Genomic DNA, 25038 nt, shown 5'->3' with positions numbered 1-25038 from the left:
ACTCTGTCCTACCGCTACCACTCTTCACTTTTAATAATAAAAACTGGTTTGAGTATACAGCATTTGACCTCATTTGTGTCTTAATCTCGCTCTTGGGATCATATCAAAACCTCCCCTGCCATTGGATCGGGACAAGGTCCACCTTTAAAGTTAGATGATGTCGACCCTGTTAAGTTTGGAGAACCTCCTCAGCCTCTATCAGGGAGCTTAACACTCTGTTTGAGCACCCTTATGGTGAAATTTTAAATCCTTACATAAACAGAATATCTTGTGTTGGGCTTCATGTCTCTGGCCTTATGCAGGGTACCTCCAAGGAGAGGCAGGACTCTTTTTTTCATAACCACCTATTAGAAAGCTACAGACAAACAAAAAGATCTGCCCTCAGCCCACTCTTCTCCAGGCTGATCATACCCAGAACCTTCAGCTTACCCTCATATATAATGTCCTCCAGTCCTCAAATAATTTTGATGGCCCCATGCTGCAGTTGCTTTGGTTTGTCAAAGTCTTTTTTCTACTGGAGAGCCACACAATAGTTAAACGTCATCTCGCAAGTGCTGAATCATGTACTCTTGTTGTGTTCACTATAGTGTATGTGTGTGTATGTATATAGTGTATGTATATGTAGGTTTATATATATACATATCCACATGTTAAATAATATATACATATATATTCACACACACACAACAGTGATGTCAGTATTGAAAGGTCAGTTTCCAGTGATTAGTTATTTAGAGGACATCCGTGTTAAGATTCAAGTTGTATTACTCTTGGCATCAAAAACTATCATTGAGAAATGAAGAAAACAAGGATGATGATATTAGAAAGGACTAATAGATTGCTAAAGGGATTATCAAGGTCTAGAGACTGCACATCTAACTACGCAGAATTTTTAGTTAAGCATAAAGCACGTCAATAATTGTACTTTGCACACTACTTTAACAAGACATGTGTGTGCTTAAGGACCTGGAAGGATAGATGGATCTGTTTGCTAAAATAAATAATTGTAGGTCATGGGAATTATGCCAAGAGGGCCTGATTCCGAGTCCAAATATTTTTAAGGCCTTCAGTTTAGGAATGAGAAGGAGACGTCAGGCTAGGAATAACATCAAGGGGAACTAAATGTCTGAGAGTAACCATAGGGTTCTCTTAACTGAAGAAAGAAGACCTGTTGTGTTTCTTTCCTCCTGCCACTTCGGTGTTAACAGGGTCTGACTACTCTGTTTCTCCATCAATGGAAAATAAAATACATTTCTTAGTATTAAGTCTGTATTGTTAAGACATTCATTGACCTGACTAGCAGGAGGCACTGATATCATATATTGCTGTACCAAGAATTTACTGATTTTCTATCTTCTAATCTCCTCCCACCATTACCGTTCTCAATTACTGAGAATAAGCTGCTTCTAGTGGAGTCCCAAAACAGATTAAATACAGGGGTCAAATGAAGTATTCTGTAATGGAGTCCTTAAAATTGTCCTAGTTCCTTAAAAGCAGATTTATAAAGTCATGAGAAAATGGACAAGGAACTTCTGAAGCAGACGATGTCAATACATTGCAAGGTGTTATTTCAGATCCAAAAGTTAACATGGCAAACAGGATATCCAAAGGATATTTTTCTCCTGAAAAGACAGGATGCTGTCATTACCTGATAGCATCGCCTCATGTTTCTAGGTCTCTTAAGTCCCTCTAAATGGAGGTAATACAACATGGAAATAAATATGGTAATGAACCTAATGTCTCTGTGGCTGTGTAAGACATACTCATCAGTAGTACTTAGGATATTTATTAACACTCTAAACTTAATTTCCAGTATGGAGATTTGACTACAAAACACAAGCTTTCCAGACATCTTCTCTACCAGACATAATTTTTAAGGATTTCTCACAGCAGGAAAGACAGGGGTAAAAGCTGGGTGTACTTCTTGCTGATTTTCCATATCTTGGAATTTTGGGGAAAATTAATAATATTTATGTAAAATATATTCTCTTAGAAAGAACAGTGAAGGATATATTAAGATATTGTTTTAAATTATATTACTATAGCTGTAAAAAGTGTTTCAAAACTATTTTTGTGATTTATAAAATTTAAAATCAGGTACCCTTATTATAAGGGTATGTTTAACATGTTTATAATTTCTGCATAGCATCATATAGCTTACACACAATATAGTGTTTAACTTGTATGTTTGTACCATGGTCTGCAGAAAATTATTGTATTCTGACAGGATTTACATTTGGGTCCAAATTCTTAATAGCAGGAGGCATTAGCTACATTAATACGTAGCTTTGCCTTTCAAGGATTTCTCTAGCAACAAAATTTTCTTGTGCATCTGCTATTTAAGAGGGGATCTCTATTTACATACTGTTTGTAGGCTCTCCAGATAACAGATTTTAAAATGTGTTTATTAATTGATAGTATTGATTGCATAATTTCATATTTTTTTTCATTATATATTTTTGCAAAATGTGGGCAAGAAAAGCTCTAATCACTAGTGCATGTATTAGTCTTATTTCTAAACTAGAGACTTTTGTTTATAAATTATAAATTTGCCTAAGGTATGTTTTCCTTCCCTCCTCTTCAATTCTCCCTTCCCCTCTCACCCCTGTGAAGAAATGGAGAACACCTCAGGTTTTTTTTCTTTTTCCAGCCAAATTTTCCAAAGATTTAACACCTTAATGATGAATGCATTTAACAATTTTCGCAACAAGATAAAAGAGTCAAAAACATGAAATACGCTCTCATTTGACATCTACACTGTGTTCACTTTTAGCATAGAAGTTAAAAAACCACCCTAGAATGAGAATTATTTTCTTCAAGAAACCAGAAAATATTTATAATTTTAAGTTAGCAACAAATTGCTATTGGTAAAAGGAGAGTGAGAATTTCTACCTCTTTACCAGTTATCTTCTGGCATTTTTTATTTACTTGTTTTAATATTTCAGATAAGATGGGAACCTCTGCAGCACACACTTTATGCAGTAATACTGCAGGGGTGAAACATCTGTGCAGTCAGATCAGATTAAACTAGCTTTACTAAAGCAAAAATGTCAATGACTTACAAAAGGACAGTTTGCAATATATTCCGCCTGATTCATCTGACAGCTGAATGAAAATTACAGAAGCTACTTATTAAATTGTGGTTTATTACCAGTAGAAGAATTTCTAGGCATACCACTTATAGTTGATAGATCTATTGATCTTGCTAAATTGATAACATTAACATCATGACTAAATTTATTGCAGGATGTTGGTACAAAAAAGTTTTAAAATATGTTCAAAATTTGTTAACTCTTAAGAGGTGACTCCGATAACTTTGTATTGCTGGTCCTTAGAACAACTATTTATCTTATTTATTTCTTTTTTTTTTTAAAAGAGGATTTCATTCTTAATGGAGTTTCCATAGGCATTACAGACAAACACAAGAAACAGTGGGAGTGAATTGCTCCTGACTATTTTTATATTCAGATTTAGAAAGAGAATTCAAGGGATTAGTTTGTTTATTTCCACAATATGTTGGTGTGTATATCCCAAGGCCTGACAATCACAATGAAGCAGGCGACAGCATCCATCTATACCTTTATATTAATATGTAAATGAAGCAATTACATTTTTGTAGACAGCTAACAATCACAAAAATGGAAGAGAACTTAGATTCATTTATTCAGCTACATTTATTCAGCTACATGTGTCAACACAGAATATTTCCTGATTATTCAGAGTACAAGTGAACTATAGTCATGTTCAGGTCATACAGACTACTTGGACTGGGGAGTCACGTACACAGAAGTAAACTGATGATGTCTCTACTTAATCTTTCCCTACAGCAAGGAAATAAGGGAAACAGGCTTTTGTTCCTTCTGCTTCGTGCTAACTAAAATATAATAGGCTTACAAGAGACATAAGTAAAAGAAAGTACAAGTTATTTCTAGAAAATCTAAATAACATCTAACCCTGGTCTCCAGTGACCTGGGAGCCTTTGAGGATGTGTATAAGAATACTTCTGAGTCTGCAGACTGCCCTGGTGACAGAATCTGCCTCCAGGCACACACTTCTTCAGGTACTTCCTATCACATCAATGACCAGTTTCCTACTAGAACTAATGAAGGTAACTTTCAAGATCTTCTGTTTATTATGGAGCCATTTAGCTGCTTAATTAGTTTAACAGCTTTCAAACTGCAGTTTGGAACCTGACTACTTTCAGCTACCATTAACACCCAAACAGGCTAAATAATTTAAAACTGTTAGTAGAATACATCATTCTAACATGATCAACATAAATGGATAAACCTTAACCAAATGTGATCACAGAAAGCCTAAAAAGTTTTAGAAATTCAAAAAATATTATCTTCCATGGTAAGAAAAATTAAACTGTCAGAACTGTTGATGAATCAGCAAAGCAAAAACAAACAGCAGATAATATTTGGATTACACTAGTAGGAAAACATCTTTCTTAATAGTTCAAAACACTTATTTCATCAAAATCTGCCTTTCAGATTGAAGTTTTTAATAAAAAAAAAAACAAACAAACAAAACAAATGTCTTCCTATACCCCTCCCCCCAAAATTCAGCAGGGTGTATCATCAATATTTGTCCAAATCAAGGAGTTTCTGACAAATGGCTCTTCCTAGTTAGTATTATGAAAAAATTCCTACAACTGGAATCTCAGAAAAACTCAAAAGTATTGGACAATACCTAATGAAATATTAACAACTCTTTTATTGATTCTGCTTTGGATCAATTTTGCCTTTTGTGTATATGAGATTCATAGTGCAGATCATAAAAATGTGCCTTTATTAAGGGTTTTAATATTGAAGTATCTCATATTTTAATTCCTAGAGATTCATAGTGCAGATCAGAAAATAAAAATGTGCCCTTATTAAAGGTTTTAATATTGAAGTATTTCATATTTTAATTCCTAAGGTGATGGTACTTTTCTTACAGAATAAAGTAAATCCATAAAATAATATTTTTACATTTCCATTTAAAACTTTTTTCCTTATGTCCTCTTATGTGACAGCACAGTAAAGAGAAAGACACAGATGGTGGAATCATGAAGGACAGTGTTCAAGAGCTGTATTACCTCCTCTGAGGGATGTGAAAATATATTGAGAAAAAACAAACAAATAAACACAGGAAATCCTCAGGGAGTCCTGGTATCCTCAGCTGCTCTAGGAAAACAGGAGAAGTGTCAAAGAAATATAAAAGAATTCATTCTGTTTCTGTTAAATTCCCTTTTGTTTCCAGTGAGTAGGCTCAAGGATTTTTTTTTTTTTTGTCATCTACAAAACCAGTGGCCCAGGCTTTATCAGTCTTTACCAAATGGGACATAACTGTGTGACTGAAACATAGTTATGACTCCACAGAAAAGCATTTAAATTATCTCCTTCAAATTTGGATTACATGGAGCAGCTCTCATCTTACTTTTAGAGCTGGCCTTTGCAAGAGAGTTGCATATGCTAAGTCCATTTGCAAAATCTGGGACAGTGTTCACTGTCATGTACCACAGAGAGCTTTATGTCCTACCCTTTGGCTTTCAACCTATCTGACAATATAGTTGAATGCATAGAGGGTAAATATTACTATTCTTTTAAAGCCAAACAGTACTTAAAGTTTGTGGCTCTCCAATTATACTACTAATTATACTACTAATTATTCAGTTGTGATTAGCTATACGTAATGACCTCTAATTCTTTTGTTAATTAATTCTGTCTTTAGGTGAAAAAGGTATCTACTTTGATGAAATGGAGTTGTTTTCTTGATCTACTTCTCTCTCTCCATTTTTCTGTGTTTTCTTCAACAGCTACAGGTACCTCATGTTACCAACCTTCGAACCCATCTCTCTATGTTAGTATGGTGTTACTTTAGTAAATATTTTTTTGTTGAGAGAAACAGGAGATTGATTTTTCATCATTCAGAATGTTTTCATTTAAAGTAAACTTCAAACTAAAACTTTTTGGATTAAATTAGTCATCATGTATTAATCTATATATTGCTGTAAAATGTATATTCATTTCATGTAGACAGAAACTATATAAATTATGATCTGTTCAATACTCAAGCTGAAATATCCATAGTGGAATTTGGTGTTACCAAAGAAAGCCTCCCTCATCCTCTTAGAAACTTAGTTATGCTCCTTTAATAACTCTGACCTTTTTCTAAGTAGCAGTAATCATATCTGGTGCATCAACAAGGGGTTAAAAGAGCACAAGTACATAAGCCCTAACCCGTGACTGACTACAAGGGTATTTGGCTTGCTGTCAGATGTGAAATGCATGCTAGCTCCATACAAGTCATAAAAATAAAATACAATTCTTACTCCACCAAGAATAATATCTACAATGCTACCCTAGAGTCTCCAGTGCCATTATTTGTACTGTCGTCTCTTGGAGTGGGGGAAATTAACATGTGGCTCTGATTCTCATTCAGCTGTCAGACACAGAAGATTTTGACGTTGCTTTGGAGATTATCATGACACCCATGCTATTTCTGATATTTTGACATTTCCAGGACAGTGTGGCTCAGAAGATCTAATGGCCATAATTAATGTGTAGTCAATATGTACATCATGTTCCCTGCAAGACTATTCCCAAAAGCTCCAGCTGGATGAGACTTTAAATAACATACTTCCCAAGGAAGGAAGGTAACCACCTTTTGGCCTTTCTGAATTTTAAGAAGCTTATTAAGAATCAGAAGTAACTCTTAGCCAAGTATATGTGAACAATAAGTCTGAATATCTCTCAAAATCAGAGTGAGCTGAAATAGATCACCAGAGACAATGACTGTAAACAGCTGTCACCACTACTGTTAAGTAATGGACAAGGGAAGACGCTTTATTAGCAGTTTAGTGAACAGCTATACAGTCATATATTGTTGAAACACATTTTTAATACTGTAATTCCCTGACTCTAAACAGACTTGCATCCAGTTAGAACAATGGCAAACAAGATCAAATGGAGATTGCAAGGTCCATAAGCAAAACAGCACTGATGTTTCCACTAATTTACTCTTGCACACGGGGGATACTCCTGACATAATTTTCTTTGGAAGATGTCATTGACCACTGACACGTCAACAGAGAGTTGCAGATTCTTTTCCTGCCTTCCAAGAACCCCCTCCAACAAGCTCCTCTTCCCCAGTTAGGAATTTGCTGCAGACTTCACAGATTTGTAGGTAAAGCTTCTTTTCCAAAAGGGATTACTCTTAACTGTCGTATCACATGGAAGCAGGAATTGCCTTTCAGTCTGCTATTTGACATATTTCCCCACTGGATATATTTTATTGGCATTTTCCATTCTTCCATCAGGTACTGATAAAGATAAAATATTTATAGATACTATCATTTACGGTAGTCTAAATGAAATAAAGAAACTTCATGATATCATCCTTTTTACAAAACAAAAAGGAAGGCATTGCTTGCTGATATTTAAAAGCAAACTGTGCCCTCTTTTCCAAATGCAAGCAGCTAAATCTTGGAAACTGGGTGAGCATTGCATTTTGTCTTATTAGTCATCTATCCTTTTGAAATATAGTCGGTTGGAATTCCTGTTTCTTTGTTCAACCTGTCACTGTAAGTAGTGAAAACACTTCAAACTGACATAATAAAAACAAATATTGGTGTTTACAAGTGCTGTAAGGTCAAATATAGGTACTGACTAGGCAAATGTAATTTGTTTATTCACAGTTTGAGTTGCCCTCTTTTCAGAAAAAAGTTTATTTGTATCAGTTTCCCATTGTGCTTCTGTGTGCTTCAATGAATGCTGACGTTGTTATAAATGTGACTATTCAGTTTGTTGAGGATGGTACTAGCTGTTAATTATAATAAGCTATTCTGATCAATATTTAGTCTCTTCTCTCTTAAGATTAGGATTAGTCTGACACAATAGAAGTGAAGGAAAAATGCTATTGTTTTATTTACTAGGACTTTACTGAAGTGAGAAGGGGAAAGCAATAGACATTTTATTTAAAACTTTGTTTCACACACAATTTGGATCTTTCAGTGTTCTTACCTCTACAATATTTTGCTAGAGGCTTTGAGTCTCACTCCCTTGAATTCAAGCTCAACATCAGAATAGCAATGCTTGCCTGGAATTTGGATGGTTCCTTAACTTTCTTACAGTCTAGCCACACATCTAAAGCAAATGTATATGATGTATTTCTTAAGCAGGTGTTATATGGAAATGTGGAGGGGTACAGCCCAGCTGTGCTAGGCAGGGTGTCAGCAACCCTTGGTCAGGCTTCTGCAAGCCTATCAAGCCTCTGCCAGGGAAAACTGAAGATCTGCCAAAGTTAACTGTTGTGCCACTTTGTTATATAAAGCAAGCCACTATTTCATAACCTCAATAGCATTTTCTTTCCACTTAATAACACTGTACGTAAAAGTAGCTACTGGGGCAGTGCTGCATCAGAAGATTTTCAAATGCTTGTTTTATTTATAGAAGGCCTGGGGCTTCGTTTGTAAAAGGAAATCTAGTCTAAATGGATTTTAAAAAGTGGAGTAAAGCAGTGTGGGTTTAACTGAGATATTTGGAAATGGTGAGAGAAAACAGTGATTACAAACATATTTCCAATATTTTATTTTTATACTTGACTGAGGAGATAGCTTTGTCACTAGGATGATTTAATAGCTGTAACTTTTCTCATGCTATCCATTATCTGCTTAGGTTCCAATTACTAATTTACTTAACTGCAGTATCCATTTTAAAAGTTTATTTGATCTTTCCATTCTTTTTCCTTTATTTATCACTATTAATAATAAGTACACCTTATACTGAGGCAATCTTATTTTGAATCAAAATTATTTTTCATTTCTGATTAAACTTAGTAATTGTGTCAGTGGAATCCAATGTTTACAAATATTCATTGTAAGTATGTATCCTAGGATAGGTTGAGAAGAAAAAAAAATTCTGAAAAAAAACTTGATACAGAATAAAAGTATCCAAAATCTAGGTTCAATTTTACATTTTAAAAAAATTTAAACACCTTTAAATCTTACATGTATTATGAATGTTTATTAACAACATTGTGTCCACTAACATATAATATCAAATTTATTCACCATAGTTTTTTGAAAAAGAATACTCCTGCAATGTTATTTTACCCTCTCTATAATTACAAGAAAGCTATACCTAGAGTGTTGTTATAATAAACAGATTAGATGTGAGAGATTTCTAAATACAACATGAGTTTGAAGGGTCATGAATAAATTGAATAAAAAATAGTTTATCCCAGAATCCTGCCATTAAGCATTAAATATGGCTCAGATTCAAATTTCTGTTACTGTAACACTGAATGAATCTCTAAACTAAGATATTAATTTTAGTTGAGTGCTATATTAATAATGTAATTTTTAGGCTACTTTCACAGTGACCTAATTAATTTTTTTCTAGTAAAATGCAAAAGCCTAATTACATCATAAAATTAGTAAATTTTTTCTTTCCTCTACAGCGAAAACTTCCCCACTGTATTTCCTCTATTTTTGTCTTTTACATGTTTCTTGTCCACTTGTAGGAAGAGAACTGTCAGCTTGGTGCAGCCATTCACACAGAAGCCCTCCTGTGCATTTTAGGGTTATCACTAGCACAAAGGAGCCAGAGCAGGGGACTCCTGCCACCTCTAGGGGATCTCCTGTGCTAGAACCTCCTTTCAAGGATTTGGTGTCTGACTAATTGCAAACTCTGTTTGATTCATCTCATTTTGTCTTGCTATCATCATATGTCCTAAATTGTCAGCTAGCAAGTGATTTCAAAAGATTGTCCTTCTCGCAGTCCTTACGCTTTCTAAGTCTGCTATTATGCAAATAATAATACACAGTTTTATAGTCCTATTTTACTGTTCAATTTTCAAAATTATTTCAATAAACTAAAGGCTACTTGTGAGAGACTGAAATGCTATATGACTGTCTCAAAGCTTGTTTGTGTCTGTGCAAATCTCCAAGAGAAGTTGCTGCGGCCTGTGAATTGGTCTGGGGGATGTCGCCCAGAGAAGCGGGAGTGTATTGAAGGATGCACCCCCCCACTTCTTTGCGGTTGCACTGTCGGACTCTTTAGACAAGCCTCCAAGGGGCAGAGGTGTGCTGAGTTGGCCCCATCCTGTAGCCATTTGTGGCTCTATTGTGTAGGCCAGACCCCATGCATGCATTGCCAGTGAACTGACAAGAGGCAAACGTTCCTACCCTGAAGCCAGATGCAACAAAACCTGTGGGAACAGAGAAAAAAAAAAAATAAAGACAAGCAGATATGCTAATCAGCGGATATGATGAACTTAAAAAGGCAGCAGAAAATTTTGCTCATTGTGCACCTACCACCGAAGCCAGATCCGTGTGCACCCACCACCGAAGAAGTGAAGACTGAGGACCAACGGGACGCCGCTGGATCCATGGTGGTGACTATTCTTGCAGCCCTATCCCACATCCTTGCTTTATTTCTGTCTTTTCCTTCCATTCTGTCCTATTGCTACCCCTCTTCACTTTTTAATAATAAAAACCTGGTTTGGGTGTATGACATTTGACCTCATTTGTGTCTTAATCTCACTCTTGGGATCGTATCGAAACCTCCCCCGACATTGGATCAGGACACTACTGAATTATTTTGGAAGCAATTTACATTGCCATATAATTCTGTAGCAGGTCTGCTGCATAAATTACAATGTCTTCCCACATAATTTAAATCTAATGTGTTCTACAGCACCAGAAGTCTTCATATTATTTGGTTAATTTCATGAGCAGAAAATATTTCACTCTTCACCTAGAAGTGTGCGTTGGAACCCAACGAATTAGATGTCGGCAAGCTGGAAGTTAGTTTACACTAATGACCTACAAATCTGGCCTCCAAATATGTAGTGTTATGGATACTTTCTAAATCAACACTCTCATCTAGAAAAAAATTTTGTATACATAGCATGTCTCTCATTCTCATTTCCTTTGATAGTTTAAGAGACAGGTATCCTGTCGAAGACTCTTCACTCTTATTAAAGACAAGGGGAAGTGAAGAGCTAATGAGGAATTTTTAAGGGTGTATCCTTGTGTCCTTTGTGAAGTCATGACTACCAAGTTGTGAGTCAATACTGGAGATCAGTGTAGTCAATCCACAGAAAAACAGTTCACAAGATCCGCCCACCACACAAGATTTGCCCATCGCACAAGATTCCAATTCTTTATTCCATGACGTAGCACCTACTGAGCAGTCAGGCAGAAATAAATAATACAGCTCAGTTTTCCCCTTTCTCTTTAGTAGTTTGAATAATCATAGCATCATCAATAATAGAATAGTTTGGTTGGAAGGGACCATTAAAAGTCATCTAGTTCAACCCCCCCTTGCAATGAGAAGGGACATCTTCAACTAGATCAGGTTGCTCAGAGCCCCGTCCAACCTGACCTTGAATGTTTCCAGGAATGGGGTGTCCACCACCTCTCTGGGCAACCTGTGTCAGTGTTTCCCCAGCATTATCATAAAAATTTATTCCTTAGTCTGAATCTACCCTCTTCTAGTTTAAAACAAATACCCTTCGTCCTATCACAACAGGCCCTACTGAAAAGTCCATCCCCATCTTTCTTATAAGCCCCCTAATTACTGAAAGACTGCAATAAGGTATCCCCGGAGCCTTCTCTTCTCCAGGCTGAACAACCCCAACTCTCTCAGCCTTTCCTCACAGGAGAGGTGTTCCATCCCTCCGACCATTTTTGTGTCCCTCCTCTGGACCTGCTCCAACAGGTCCATGTCTTTCCTGTGCTGAGGACTCCAGAGCTGGATGCAGTACTCCAGTGGGATCTCATGACAGTGGAGTACCGAGGCAGAATCACCTCCCTCGACCTGCTGGCCACAGTCCTTTTGATGCAGCCCAGGATACAGTTGCCTTTCTGGGCTGCAAGAGCACATTGCTTGCTCATGTCCAGCTTTTCATCCACCAGTACCCCCAAGTCCTCCACAGGGTTGCTCTCAATCCCTTCATCCCCCAGCCTGTATTGATCCCAGGGGTTCTCCTGACCCTGGTGCAGGACCTTGCACTTGGCCCTGTTGAACCTCCTGAGGTTCACATGGGCCCACTTCTCGAGCTTGTCCAGGTCCCTCTGGACGGCAATCCATCCCTCAGGCATGTCAACCACACCACTCAGCTTGGTGTTGTCTGCAAACTTGCTGAGCATGCACTCGATCCTCCTGTCTATGCCACTGATGAAGATATTAAACACCACTAGTCCCAGTACAGACCCCTGAGGGACCACTCATCACTGATCTCCATCCAGACATTTAACCATTGACCACTACCCTCTGAGTGTGACCATCCAACCAACTTGTCATACACCGAACAGTCCATCCATCAATTCCACATCTCTCCACTTTAGAGAGAAGGATGTTGTGGGGGACCATGTCAAAGGTCATAATACCATGCTTAAATATCTTAATATTTGTAAAAAGATGTTTTCAAAATTTCAAACATCCAATAATTTTTACAGAAAGTGCGATCCTCTCTGATAGAAGAAATATCAAACCAGTTACTTATCAGTCTTACTGATAAGACAATTTAAATTTAAAAGAACAGCCTTTAGTTTCAAAATAGGTAAAGCACACTGTAATAGTTACTAGGTTTTCAAAACTTATTTTCCCCTAGAATAGATGTTTCTTAAAATTTAGTCTTTCTTCACAGTGAGTAGTAACTTAATGTATGGGGGGGGGGAAAGAAAAAAAGCAGACAGAGGATGTAGGCTAAGAAATTGGTGAAACAAGAACATGTAAACAGACTGGTCTAGAATTATTGGAAGGTGAAAAAATGGAAGGTATTATGTCCTGGGACCTAAGAATAAAAGAAATATTTCCCAAAGCTCAAAAAAGGTTAAAAGGAAGTGTATTACCCCTCAGTGTACTTTTTCTCCCCTGTGATACAAGCTTGCTAGTTCTGCTGATGACATTCAGAAAGTTTAGAGCTATGGTAACTTACCCGTTTCCTGAGGAAAAGGTAATCAAGTGAAAATGCATTTACTGTCAGAACCATAACTTTCCAATGGTCTCTATTCCCCTGGCTCCAAGTCACGGTTTCTAGCCACAGACCCAGCTAACCTAGAGCTCTGCACCTGCTCCTTGTCCAAGCACTCCAGCACACTCTCATCTTCCTGACCAGGCCCCTGAGATTTGCCTCTGCACATCCCAGGAGAACCGGACCGACTGTGACTTTTTTGAGTATGGATACTAACTACGAAACAGTGTCTTTTTCCCAGTTTACTACTTCTTTGCCCCTCTAGTGTTGCAGGTCAGTGTTTTATTCCCTCTGCATTCAAGGCTTTCTCTTCCATGTTACTAACACCAGGAAGAGGAATAAACTTTCCAGATGAGAAAGGCCCTCTGTTCCATCATTGTCAGGAGCATGAAAAGCTGTAGCTGTGCTGAAATTATCCTGTGCTGAAATTATTCAATGCCTATGAATTTCCATGTTTCTGAGGCACATAAATTAGCCCAGCTGGGTACATTTTCACAAGGACAGGAGGAAAAAAAAGGAATATGCTCCTGACAAAAATTTATTTCTTCCTGCTCTAGACTATGGAAGGACTAGCTTTCAGCAAAAATGAAGAACAGCTTAATGTTTCTAATCATACAATATCTATATCTGTCTTGTTTTGAGTTTTTTTGGACTGAAATTTCATCAAAACAAAGCATGCCTAGCATCAAAATTTTCTACACAAATGATGCAACATGAAATTCTTATAACAAAATTGCAATGATCCTCTGTGATAAGCAATGCTATCAGACTGCCCTGCTGAATAAACTATGAATTAATAAAATCAATTTTTCAAAGCCTTATAATTCCATTGAATTACAAGAGATTTTCACTGGAATACTCAGAAGCATTTATTCATGAAAATTGTTTAACCACTTTTTTTTTTTTTTTTTTTTTTTTGCAATACTGCTTAATAATAAAATCTTTCAGAGGCAGTCTTGGATGAAAAACTATGAAATACAAAAGAAATTATAAATTCAGACAAGAGTTAACACTATTTTTAAGTCTGCTATCAAATGATCTAGTTTTTCAATCCTTAGAACATGATCTGCCTTTAGCATTTAATTACAGTTTGTCTCTGACCAGTTTCATAGTGAATTTGCAAACTTCTAAACATAATTACGTTTACCAAGGCAAACTTTCCTTAAAGAAGAAATGTTTTCTACATAAGTCATTTGATCAGACAGAATGAGTATAGGCTGTTACACTGCAAACTCAGATATTATTCTCTGACCAACTTCATTCACGACCTGAAGGGATCAGGACTCTCTCAGAGAGAAATATCATTTGTACTTTCTCCAACTTGAAGTTTGTGCTGAGCCAAGCCCCACAACCTGTTCTTGACAAATTATCTATTCTCTATTGATCATTTAGCACTGAAGAAGTCAGAGGTGAACCTTTCCTGGGTTGCTTACTTGTTTTGCTACTCTGAGCTTTTTACCATCATTAAATGTCAGCAATAGAGCTTAACAAGCTGCTTGTTACTGACAGAATGGCACAGGTATTTCTTGCATTGCAATTGTGTAGCCTAGGTCCCCAAATTTAAAGACAGCTGTCTTGAATACTCATTCCTCACAGCTAATTCTACAGATATGGTAGGTATGCTGTAAAGGACAAAAAGTACTGCAATAAGCACTTATGGATTGCAAGTCTTCACTATTATTTGTGATTTTATTAAGATAGTATTACATTTTCATAGGCACTACACAAAGCCACGCTAAGATGAAGGTCTTCTAAAAGACATACCTTGTATTTTTAAGGATCCTTCATGATCACAGCAGTTGGAGTACCAAAAATACCACTTTTAAAATTATTTTTTTCTTTTTTAGTTAAGACATATCACTGATATTAAAGGATGCACTGATTACTTTAAATCTGCATTCTTTTCAAATGAGTTTTATATAGTGAAAATCTCTAAACATTTGTGAATTATTTAAAACATTTTGTTGACCTACTTTACCAAAGCCTATATTAATGGGGAAAAGTTACTTTTTTTCAGCTGAAGCCTAGTTATAATGAAAACCCAGGGTAATTATTTCAGTCATCAACAGAATCCCAAAAGGTGAGATTTTATGTGGTGATCAGACCGCTCTGATATTTTTGCCTCATTGAGTTTTATGATGTTTCTATTCTTGTAAGCACTTTGTCCTATAAAAGCAAAACCACAGCAAATAGACCCAGCCAACAGAGACCAAGGGGACTCAAGAGACGTAAACAGAATATTCTATTGTTTTTAGTTTTAGGGGTAGTCCAAGTCATTTCAAGACTAAAAGATAATGAAATCCGAGGAAACAACATTATTGGTAAATTTATATTAAGAATCTGAGACACAAAATTTGGAACCAAGTTTTGATTCCTATCATTTCAAATGTGCTCAGACTGAAAGTTCTGAACAGAATTCATTAATGGAAAAAAATTGCAAGTGAACACAAAGACTGCAAAGCAAAATATGGCAAACATTCAGCTAAAACAAGATGCAACAGCACAGATGGATGAAAGGTACAGTAGCACAGCACAGATGGAGCAAGCTCTGTTCAACTGCATGAGGTTAACCCTTACTTGGATTTTTGTTTGTTTCAATTAGATTTATCTAGAAAATAATCCCTAATAGGACTGCTTTGACTTCAATGTAATAAAATTACAGATTAAAATTGCATGAAACTTTTTCAATAGATGGTATACTTAAGAATAATGTTTTGGGAAAACTCAGAATAAATCTACCTTCAAAAAAGTGGAAGAAAACTTGTAGAAAGATAACATAAAATTTATCTTGGTAATTTTAGAGAAAAAAAATCTTCATTTGAAAAGCAAGAGTATTTCAGGTCAGCATGAAACTCTTCTATTTGGAAGAGAATTGTTATTAAGGAATGACCAACATTTAAGAGAAAAATATTTTAACACCCCCTACCCATGACATTCTTCTCCAAATGTATTGACCCAAACCATTTGTTTGGAAGCAAGCTAAAAAAAAAAACAAACCAACCAACCAAATTTCCATTAGGATCAATGGAAACAATGCAGTAGTCCCCAGCTAATCACATTCCTGACTATAAAAGCAAAGTGTTCAATTCTGAAAATACTGCAATGAAGTAATTCATTTTTGAAGGATTTTTTTTTTTTTTCTGCTGAACCTATTAATGACTTTAGCTTGAATTTAAACATAAAGTACTTGATCCTATGTTGCAGTTGTACAAGCTCTAATAGGCTTGGACCTTTCCAATAATAATGCTTTCTTACCTCACTTCTATGACTCTACACTCTCAGACAAATCTACTTCATTAGGAAAAAGAATATAAGGAGATTCTTCAGAACTTATCAGTTGATAGGAAAAGGAAGTGATGAAGAAAGAAATTGGCTTTCCAAATAGTGACAAATTATACCAAGGGATGGCAAAAAGAAGAAAAGGCTGAATTAAAAGTTTGGAAGTCATGAGTAGCAGCAGAAAGATCCTTAAATGGATATGCTACAGGAATATAAATTACGTTGCAATTACAACACTCTTAAAAAGTGTGATAGACAATTTAACTACAATATTATTGAAATACAAAAGCTATTGAAAAAGGGATTCTGCTCTTAAAAAAACTAATTAAAATAAAAGAGCTGTAACAGTCTCTCTTTTAGAGAGACTAATAAAAGTGATGGGAAAACTTGAAGCACTCATATTCTCTTTTGATGAATGTAAGTGAATTTTAATCTCTCTGCATTAGTCCTACTCTTCAACTAATCCTAATATTGGAGATAGGAAAGAGGTTTTTGCACAGCATATTTAGTAGGTTTTGTACATTTGATACAGGTATAGAATAAATCAGACAAAATAACACAGATTCCTACCACATTTACACTGGTAGAAGCATAAACTAACTTTCCCAGTTTGAACTGTGTCTCTTTAATGTCAGACCAAATTAAGACACTTTTCCTCAAGACAGATTTAATTTGGATTTATACCAGTATAACAAAACACATCTTGTCTGACACAAGTCTCCTTACTCACTCTTTTAATGCATCGTACTCTTAACTTACAACAATCCCATCCATTCTGTTCTCAAGCATCTCTAAAATTATCTAAAAATTGTGCTGTGTTTTGTAACATGGTAAGCCAGCCAGCAGCTGATTAGAGATCTAATTCATCCCACAGATGATTTATAATAAGTCAGATTGGAAAGTGGGCCATTTCCAGAGGTGACAAGCTAATGCATTACTGCTGTGTAACCTTATCCCACACAAGAATGTAATTTAGTTTTTAAAATGATAAATATCTGTATCTCCAAATTTGTACTAATTATCAGGCCAAAAGGTTCTTTCAGGCACTCACTCATCCTATGTTCTTTTATATTAAAATGTCTTATAAAAATGTGATGTGTAGATCACAGCACTAGAAGGGTTGAACCAATTAGAAACCAGACACAAGGTTAATGGGAGAATAAGTCCCCCCATTTAAAATAATTTTTCTGTTATTTTAGGAGATAAATATGCTAACAACAAGTACGCTTATACTCCACGTTAATGCTGTGAATTATTATGGGGTTAAGATGTTTTACACTGGGGATCCCATATCAAGTTACAACTAAACACCTAATCCGTAAGAGATAAACCAGGTCAGATGATGATGGTTTTATAAATTAAGGGACTGTTCTTCCCCATCTGAGTGAAAAACAAAGAAAATTAATCAGGATGTACAGCACAAAGATAGATTCAACTTGATTGATCTAAAATATGGTGGTAAGAGAGAGATAGAAAGCAAGTTGAAAAGAGTAATGTGTCTCCCATACATGTTACAAGATACACAACCAAATAGAGACCATCATTGAGTTACTCACTAACTTCTTTCTCTTTGCATTTCCAAAAGACAGCGTAAACCACAAAAATAATTCAGGGAAAATTCTGAGCAAAGGAGCCAGTCAAAATCCAATCCTCAGCATTCTTACATCAATCTTGCCATCAACATCTTCAGCATCTGTGCCATGTATTTACCATGATTTACTAATACATGTACTGTGTTTGTACAATGAAATGACCTAACACTTCTTGTGTTGTTTCTTTTAGCAACTTCATTGCCCTCTTAGGTTAAAAGCATCTTAGGTAGTAAATCTATATAATTCAAAATATTTAATGTAAGTGAGGAAAGGGAATAAGAAGAAATTTTCTACTTAAAAGCTGAAGCAGTAAGGAGCATGGTAGCAAAAGCTAAAGTAGAGATTTAGAGGGATAACCTAATATAATTTGGTGTTAAATGTTAGCCATACTGAAGTTATTATGGAGTTTAACTACTGTAGCATCCCTAATTCTAGTTTTGTGCTCATCTGCATTGTCCTTTGTAGCCTGGTGTCTCTTTCTGCAGCCTTAACCTAGGCCTACCATCAGATAAGTTCCCTCTAGCTATATCAAATCATTTAAAAACTAATGGATACAGGGATATATGTAAAGTAGTGTTTTCTGCCTCTATTCAAAGTTCTTCAGTAGTCCACTGAACCTTTATCTAAAAGGTTAATAATTTGTAAAATCATGGATTTTTTTGTATCAGCATTATGGAAGGAAAGTTTGCTGATGACATCAAGCTGTGTGGTGTGGTTGATACACTGGAGGGAAGGGATGTGTCATCCAGAGGGACCTGGACATGCTGGAGAGGAGGGCCCAGGCCAACCTCATGAAGTTTAACAAGGCCAAGTGCAAGGTCCTGCACCTGGGCTGGGGCAATCCCAAGCACAGATACAGGCTGGGTAATGAGTGGATTGAGAACAGTCCTGGGGAGAAGGACGTGGGCATGTTGGTGGATGATAAGATCAACATGAGCCAACAGTGTGCATTTGCAGCCCAAAAAGCCAACCAGATTCTGGGCTGCATCAAAAGAAGTGTGGTCAGTAGGTTGAGGGAGGTGATTCTGCCCCTCTACTCTGCTGTCGTGAGACCCCACCTGGAATACTGTGTCCAGATGTGGAGCCCCCAGTACAAGAAGGATATAGAACTGTTAGAACGAGTCCAGAGGAGGGCTACCAAGATGATCAGAGGGCTGGAACACCTCTCCTATGAGGACAGGCTGAGAGAGTTGGGCTTGTTCAGCCTGGAAAAGAGAAGGCTCCAGGGAGACCTTATAGTGGCCTTCCAGTACCTGAAGGGTGACTACGAGAAGGCTAGGAAGGGACTGTAGGATAGGATGAGGGCTAATGGGTGGAAGCTGAGGGAGGGGAGGTTTAGATTAAATATAAGGAAGAAGTTTTTTACTGTGAGGGTCATGAGGCACTGGAACAGGTTGCCCAAGGAGGTTGTGGATGCTCCATCCCTGGAAGTGTTCAGAGCCAGGTTGGATGGAGCCTTGAACAACCTGATCTAGTGAGAGGTGTCCCTGCCATAACAGGGGAGTTGGAACTAGGTGATCTTTGAGGTCCCTTCCAACCCAAACCATTCTACGATTCTATGATTCTATGATCTGTTCAATTTAAAATATATGCATATTTATATGTAACTGCATTGCACCTGTTCAGGATGAGCTAAGAAGGCTGAGGGTATCAGGTATATTTAGGAATCTGCAGAACAGGATAGAGTGCTAAGGCTGAGTTTTAACCATGTGAAACACTGACTATTTATTTGTTGTAAAACACATTATATTCAAGGGTAAACTAGTGATTATGATTTTTACTAAAAAAAATTGATCTTAAAAACAATGATTGAACAGATAGTTGGGATTTAAAGTAGCTCAGAAACTTGTCAAGCAGTATGAGTAAGTAAGATTTTGAAGATGCTCCCCTGTTTTTCAGAAAATAGTGTTTAAATTCATATTGAGGACATTTTGATCTTAATAATGTGATAAATGAGAGCAGATATGTACAATTTTCACTTGCTACCTTTTTTTTTTATTTATTTATTTTTTAATACAGCTCGTACTGTAACTTCCCAGGTGTTGGATGACTTGTACATCATTTTTGACAGGTTCCACTTCACATGTGGCATTACAATGCAAGTGGTAGCTCCATTTTGTCTTGGGAAAAGGCTGTGCCCAGTATCCTATCAGTATCTGTCAGATAAAACTCTCTGTCTAATTGTCACAACAACTTGGCTTTGAAACAGAGCACACTAATCACAAAACCTGGCCCTCTTTTCCAAAACATCGGAAAAGAGAGGGGAGGAAGGAACTGGAAAAAAATCTTATTCAACATTTACTTCAATTTTAAAGTAAGAAGGGCAAAATGAAAATGAAGACTTCTCTCTGAAACTTTTTATGCCACAAATAACACTGCATTAACCCTCAGAACGCCTCACTGACTACAGGGGAAAACATGCCAGACACTGTCTGTTCAGGAGAAGCAACTGAAACTGGAAAAACTGTAGGCAAGTGTAAGGTGCTGAGCAATTACACAGAAATTATCACTTTTCCATAATTTTCTGTAAAGCAATAATAATTACTTTTGCAAGACAAAAATTCAGTAAGACTTCCATGACATCTAACAAATGCTTTTTATCTTAAAAGTTAGATTTCCTGTTCTTGTGTCACTTAGCGGAAAAAATACCCCAAGATCACTAAATAAACATGGTATCAATATATTTACAAATTAGAACAAGCAAAACAGTAAACCCTTCTCTTTGTCCCTTTATGATCCTTCTTGGATCTGAATGACTGAAACATTCTGTTTTTTATTTACAGACCAACTAATGCTATTCTAGAAAGAACATTCTCAACATAAGCCAAGTCTTCCAAAGAATTTGAAATCAAAATGAGAATGAATGAATTTTCAGTTTGTTTCTTATAACTTTCTTCAACCTTGTCCATAGAGGTTAGAATTTCATTCAGAAAACACTTTTCTGTTTCTTTCAAAAGCTAAAAAGGCAAATTTGTTGCCTTATCCTGACCATGATGTTTTTTACATCACTTCAAGAAACAACCATCCATAAGAATTTTAGCAAGGAAATCCTCAACCTCTCTTCAATGAGAGCTTTCCATCCTTTCTCAGTAACAGATCTTGTGTGTGGTGAAACCAGAGGTAAAAATCCATTCATGTCTTTCTCATCGTTTATATACTTCCATGCAACCAGTGACACACACTTACTCAAAATCTAGTTTATTCAAAGCAAGTCTTTAGTTTCCTATTACAGTTTCATGTTCAGCTTTTGCACTGGCTTAAGAATTTCTCTTCATTTAGACAGACTTAGTGTATCTGCTCTTTCGGACAACAGGTCTAATAACATAATTTTACTGCAAACCAAGCAAATAAAAAATCTCATCAGTTTCAATGAAAAACAATTTAATGTTCATTCTTTTCATGCATTTCTGTCTAAATAGAGATATTTGGAAAATTATATAAGATATAGCTTCCCAGATATGAACTGTGGGCTAACAAAAATAAAATCTTGTTATCAGGGAGCTCCATTCATTATTTGAGACCATTACTCATGGAAAAAAAACAAAACAAAACAAAACAAAAAAACCCACCTTTTATCCCAGGTCAGTACTTAGAAAGCAGTACTTAAATCATTCTGCCAAAAGCTCTCGGATATTCTTAAGCAAAATTGACAGGTTCTTTAAGAAGTTGTGTCTATCCCTTCTCACAAACACATTTAGGTAGGGCCCAGGGGGCTTTAAAACTTAGATGAAATATAGTTTGGCCTTTCTGAGGACTACTATACAACAAAAGGCTGAGAGATTCTGGGAAAAATTCTATACAATATAGATCTTTTCTTTCAGTTGAATTTTGCAAAATTAGTTTTAATATATTCTCTGTTTTACTACAAACATTTCTTTTGATTTTGCTTTAATTATCTAGACAGATATGATTCACAATAGTTATTGCAGTGTGGTAACCTTTGGTCTCCTATTTCATACTTGAAAGACTTTTTCTGAAGGAACAGAGATAGGGTTTTTTGGTGTGTAGTCCAGCTTTGTCATACTGAATTATAGGTTCCTTTAAAGATGATCAAAACAAGTACATGTAAATGAAGTTTAATTCACCGATCTACTTCATATCTAATTCATCTTGACTTCATCCACTCATGTTTCTTGACCTGCAGTGCTCCCTTCCTCACTTTCTTTTTATCATTAATCTTTACCCCTCCCTAGCTTCTTCCTCTGCATTCATTGATCTTTCTCCCTACTATTATATATTCTCACTTGATTGTAATTCTCTTTCTATCCCTCCTCACAACTCCTACTGCTAGTGTCTCAAAACCCGATATAAGTACTGATCTATATCCATTTCCTTACTTCCTTGTCTTCATGTCAATTCCACATTTCTATTCTATTCTAACTGTCCTTACAAAAGGACATGATAACCTCTTTTGTGGATCCTTCAGACAGAGGTGAAATCATCACTTCTGTGATACCCCACTGTCTTTGTACAACAATATATCTTTTTTCTTTTGTTCCTCTCTCCTTGTTCTCTTCCTCTTCAGGAAAATCTTTCTTCTTCATTTTATTAGCTGATGTTTCTTAAGTGTAAATTGCCATTTTCTCCTTAGTGTTCATCCATATTTCTTCTGTTGAGAACTTATTCTATTCCTAGTGCCTTACATTGTCACAAAATAAGTGGCAGAGAGCATACTGTAGCTGTGCTTTCTGCTCAATCACACCTGTGAAACTACCATGCTCCTTATTTAGGCTCAGCATGACCAAATTTGAGAAAGTATTTTCTCATTAAATGCCTAACTCTAATTTCCTTCCTAAAATTCTTACTGTAGCATGAAAAGCAGCCGTTTTTTCAATTTCTCGGTAAAACTACTCACATCTCCTAAACATATCCTTCTTTCCTGTCTCCAACAGTATTTATTGCTCTATAATCTTACCATAATGAAAGCAAGACAAGCTTGAACAATTATTTGAACTTTTCTACCCAACCATAATAGCTGAAGTATATCAATACTACCTTGAACAGTTAGATTTTCTTTATAAAGGAAATATTAAAAATAAAACAAAAAAGAGCTTGTTGTGTAACATTATCATTATGGGCAGAGAAAAGCTAGAGTAATGCAAATAATGGCACCTACAACACCCTCCACAGTATTCAAGGGAGTTTGTGTGCATATATATGTAGATATGTAAGTATATATGCACTTCTAGATGAAATAAAGTTTAAATTAAACATAAAAGTTGAAACTGAAAAGATCAATATTAAAGTGTGATTATTCAATAGGAATACATATCATCTTGTCTCAGGCACAAGGACACCAAGACAGTGCATCCTGGAAAAAACATTTCTGTGCTATTTACAAGGCTGCATGCCTGCTAAGTGTAAAAATTTTCCAAGTCTAACACAAGGGAAAGCTTTATTAAACTCTTGTCATTAAGATGAACCCTAAGGCTCAGATTCATAACCACGTCACTTGTATGCAATATATATTTTTTAATACTTTCACATGGATATGTTCTCTCCATGACTTGATATTAGCTTCAAACTAGAAAGTTGTTACTAATACAGTCTGCAGTTACAAAGGAAACCTTTCCAAACCCAGCAAGCTCCCTAAATTACAGGGTACACAGGCACTTCAAGAACAATCCACTAATTTTTTTTTACACTTTTTATCCTCTAGAGAATGAAGCATTTGGCAGATAATCTTGAAATCTCTGTTTACACTCACAAAAGACAAATAAAATTAAAAAAAAAAAAAAGAGCTTTGTCATATAAGTTAGGACCCTAGTTAGTAGGAAAACAGGTATGGAAAAAGAAAACCCAAAACAAAATTACATCTTGTGAGCTGTCTTATTTATATGGCATCTGCATTTCATTCAGGTCAGAGATGACAAGACAAATTTGTATCTTTTTAATGTTGAGTTCCACTCTTCATGTTAGCTGTATCCTCCTGTCTTTGTCTCTCTGAACAGGAATTAGTTACTTGAAGCAAAGCCCTTTCAAACTGACGTCTCTACTCACTAGAATTTCATCTAAAATAAACAAAAGTGAACCTCTAGGAATTTCCTGTGATCCAGAGTCTTGGTAATTAATGCAACTAGAATATTGTAAGCTTCCCACTCATCAAAAGCTACCCAAGACCATGTTTCCTATTAGTACAGAATGGTTACACATTTCCTCATGATGTGTGTTCTACAAAAACTTATTAACCACCTTGACAGTGGAGAATTCATGTGACACAAATGTGTTTTTTCCCAATAAACAGGTTGGTGGGGTTGAATCAGACTCTTTTCTGAGCTTATATCAATATACATGTGTAAAACATTCTACTAGACTTACTCATTACACCAATATTTTAGTGGTGTCAAATATGTTAGTATTCATTTTAGCTATTTAAAATAAGAATGGTGAGTACAAAGAGAAAGGATTTGCTACTTCTCACTTCCATCTAAGTGTCAAAAACCTATGTGAGGCAATATACTTATTAAAAAGTACTTTTGATTCCCTAGTGCTATACTAAGTCAAAAGGTGTTAGCTTTCTGTAACACATACATATTAAGGGAAGAATAAACTCTTGAGAAAAGTTTCTAATGTTTGGTGTAAGTAAATAAGTAAAGCTATTGCAAAAAATGGTGCCACACCCATGCCTGCTGGAAATTAAAATTATCCCTGTCAAGTGATTAAAAAACCAAAATGTTGTCTTCCCATCTCCTCCTCCACAGGACATTAATGTCACCATGATATACAGTACCAGTTGCCACTACCCAGTGTCTTATGTGCCACATAAGAGAGTAGACTGAAAAAAAGGTTAAGCACCCAACTGAGGTTAAGAGTCATAGTATCTTTTTTATTTTATTTTTTCCTTTAAGATCTCTTTCATGTCCATTAATTGAATATGAACACTTTCTGAAGGATGTTTATTGATTTCTTTCCAGCTAAACAGAAGGGATGTGAAGCTGACTGTGGTCAGCTGCCTACTCTGCAACAGGATTGTGAATCCAATCAAGAGACAAACATTTTTATCATCACTATTCACATTTTCAGTGATTTAAAGTTTTGCTCATAACCAGAGCAGATGCTACTCTAAGCAGCAGTAAAATCAATGTGATACAGTTAATCCTTGTTATCACCCCAACACTCACATTGATTTGTGATTCTGAAGATTACGCACACTGTGGAAAAAAAAAATACAACAGGAGGAATCCCACTTACAAGTATT

Source organism: Strix uralensis, chromosome Z (assembly GCF_047716275.1).
Source record: "Strix uralensis isolate ZFMK-TIS-50842 chromosome Z, bStrUra1, whole genome shotgun sequence".
In the NCBI taxonomy this organism is placed as follows: domain Eukaryota; kingdom Metazoa; phylum Chordata; class Aves; order Strigiformes; family Strigidae; genus Strix; species Strix uralensis.
Note: the sequence above shows the minus strand (reverse complement) of the source record.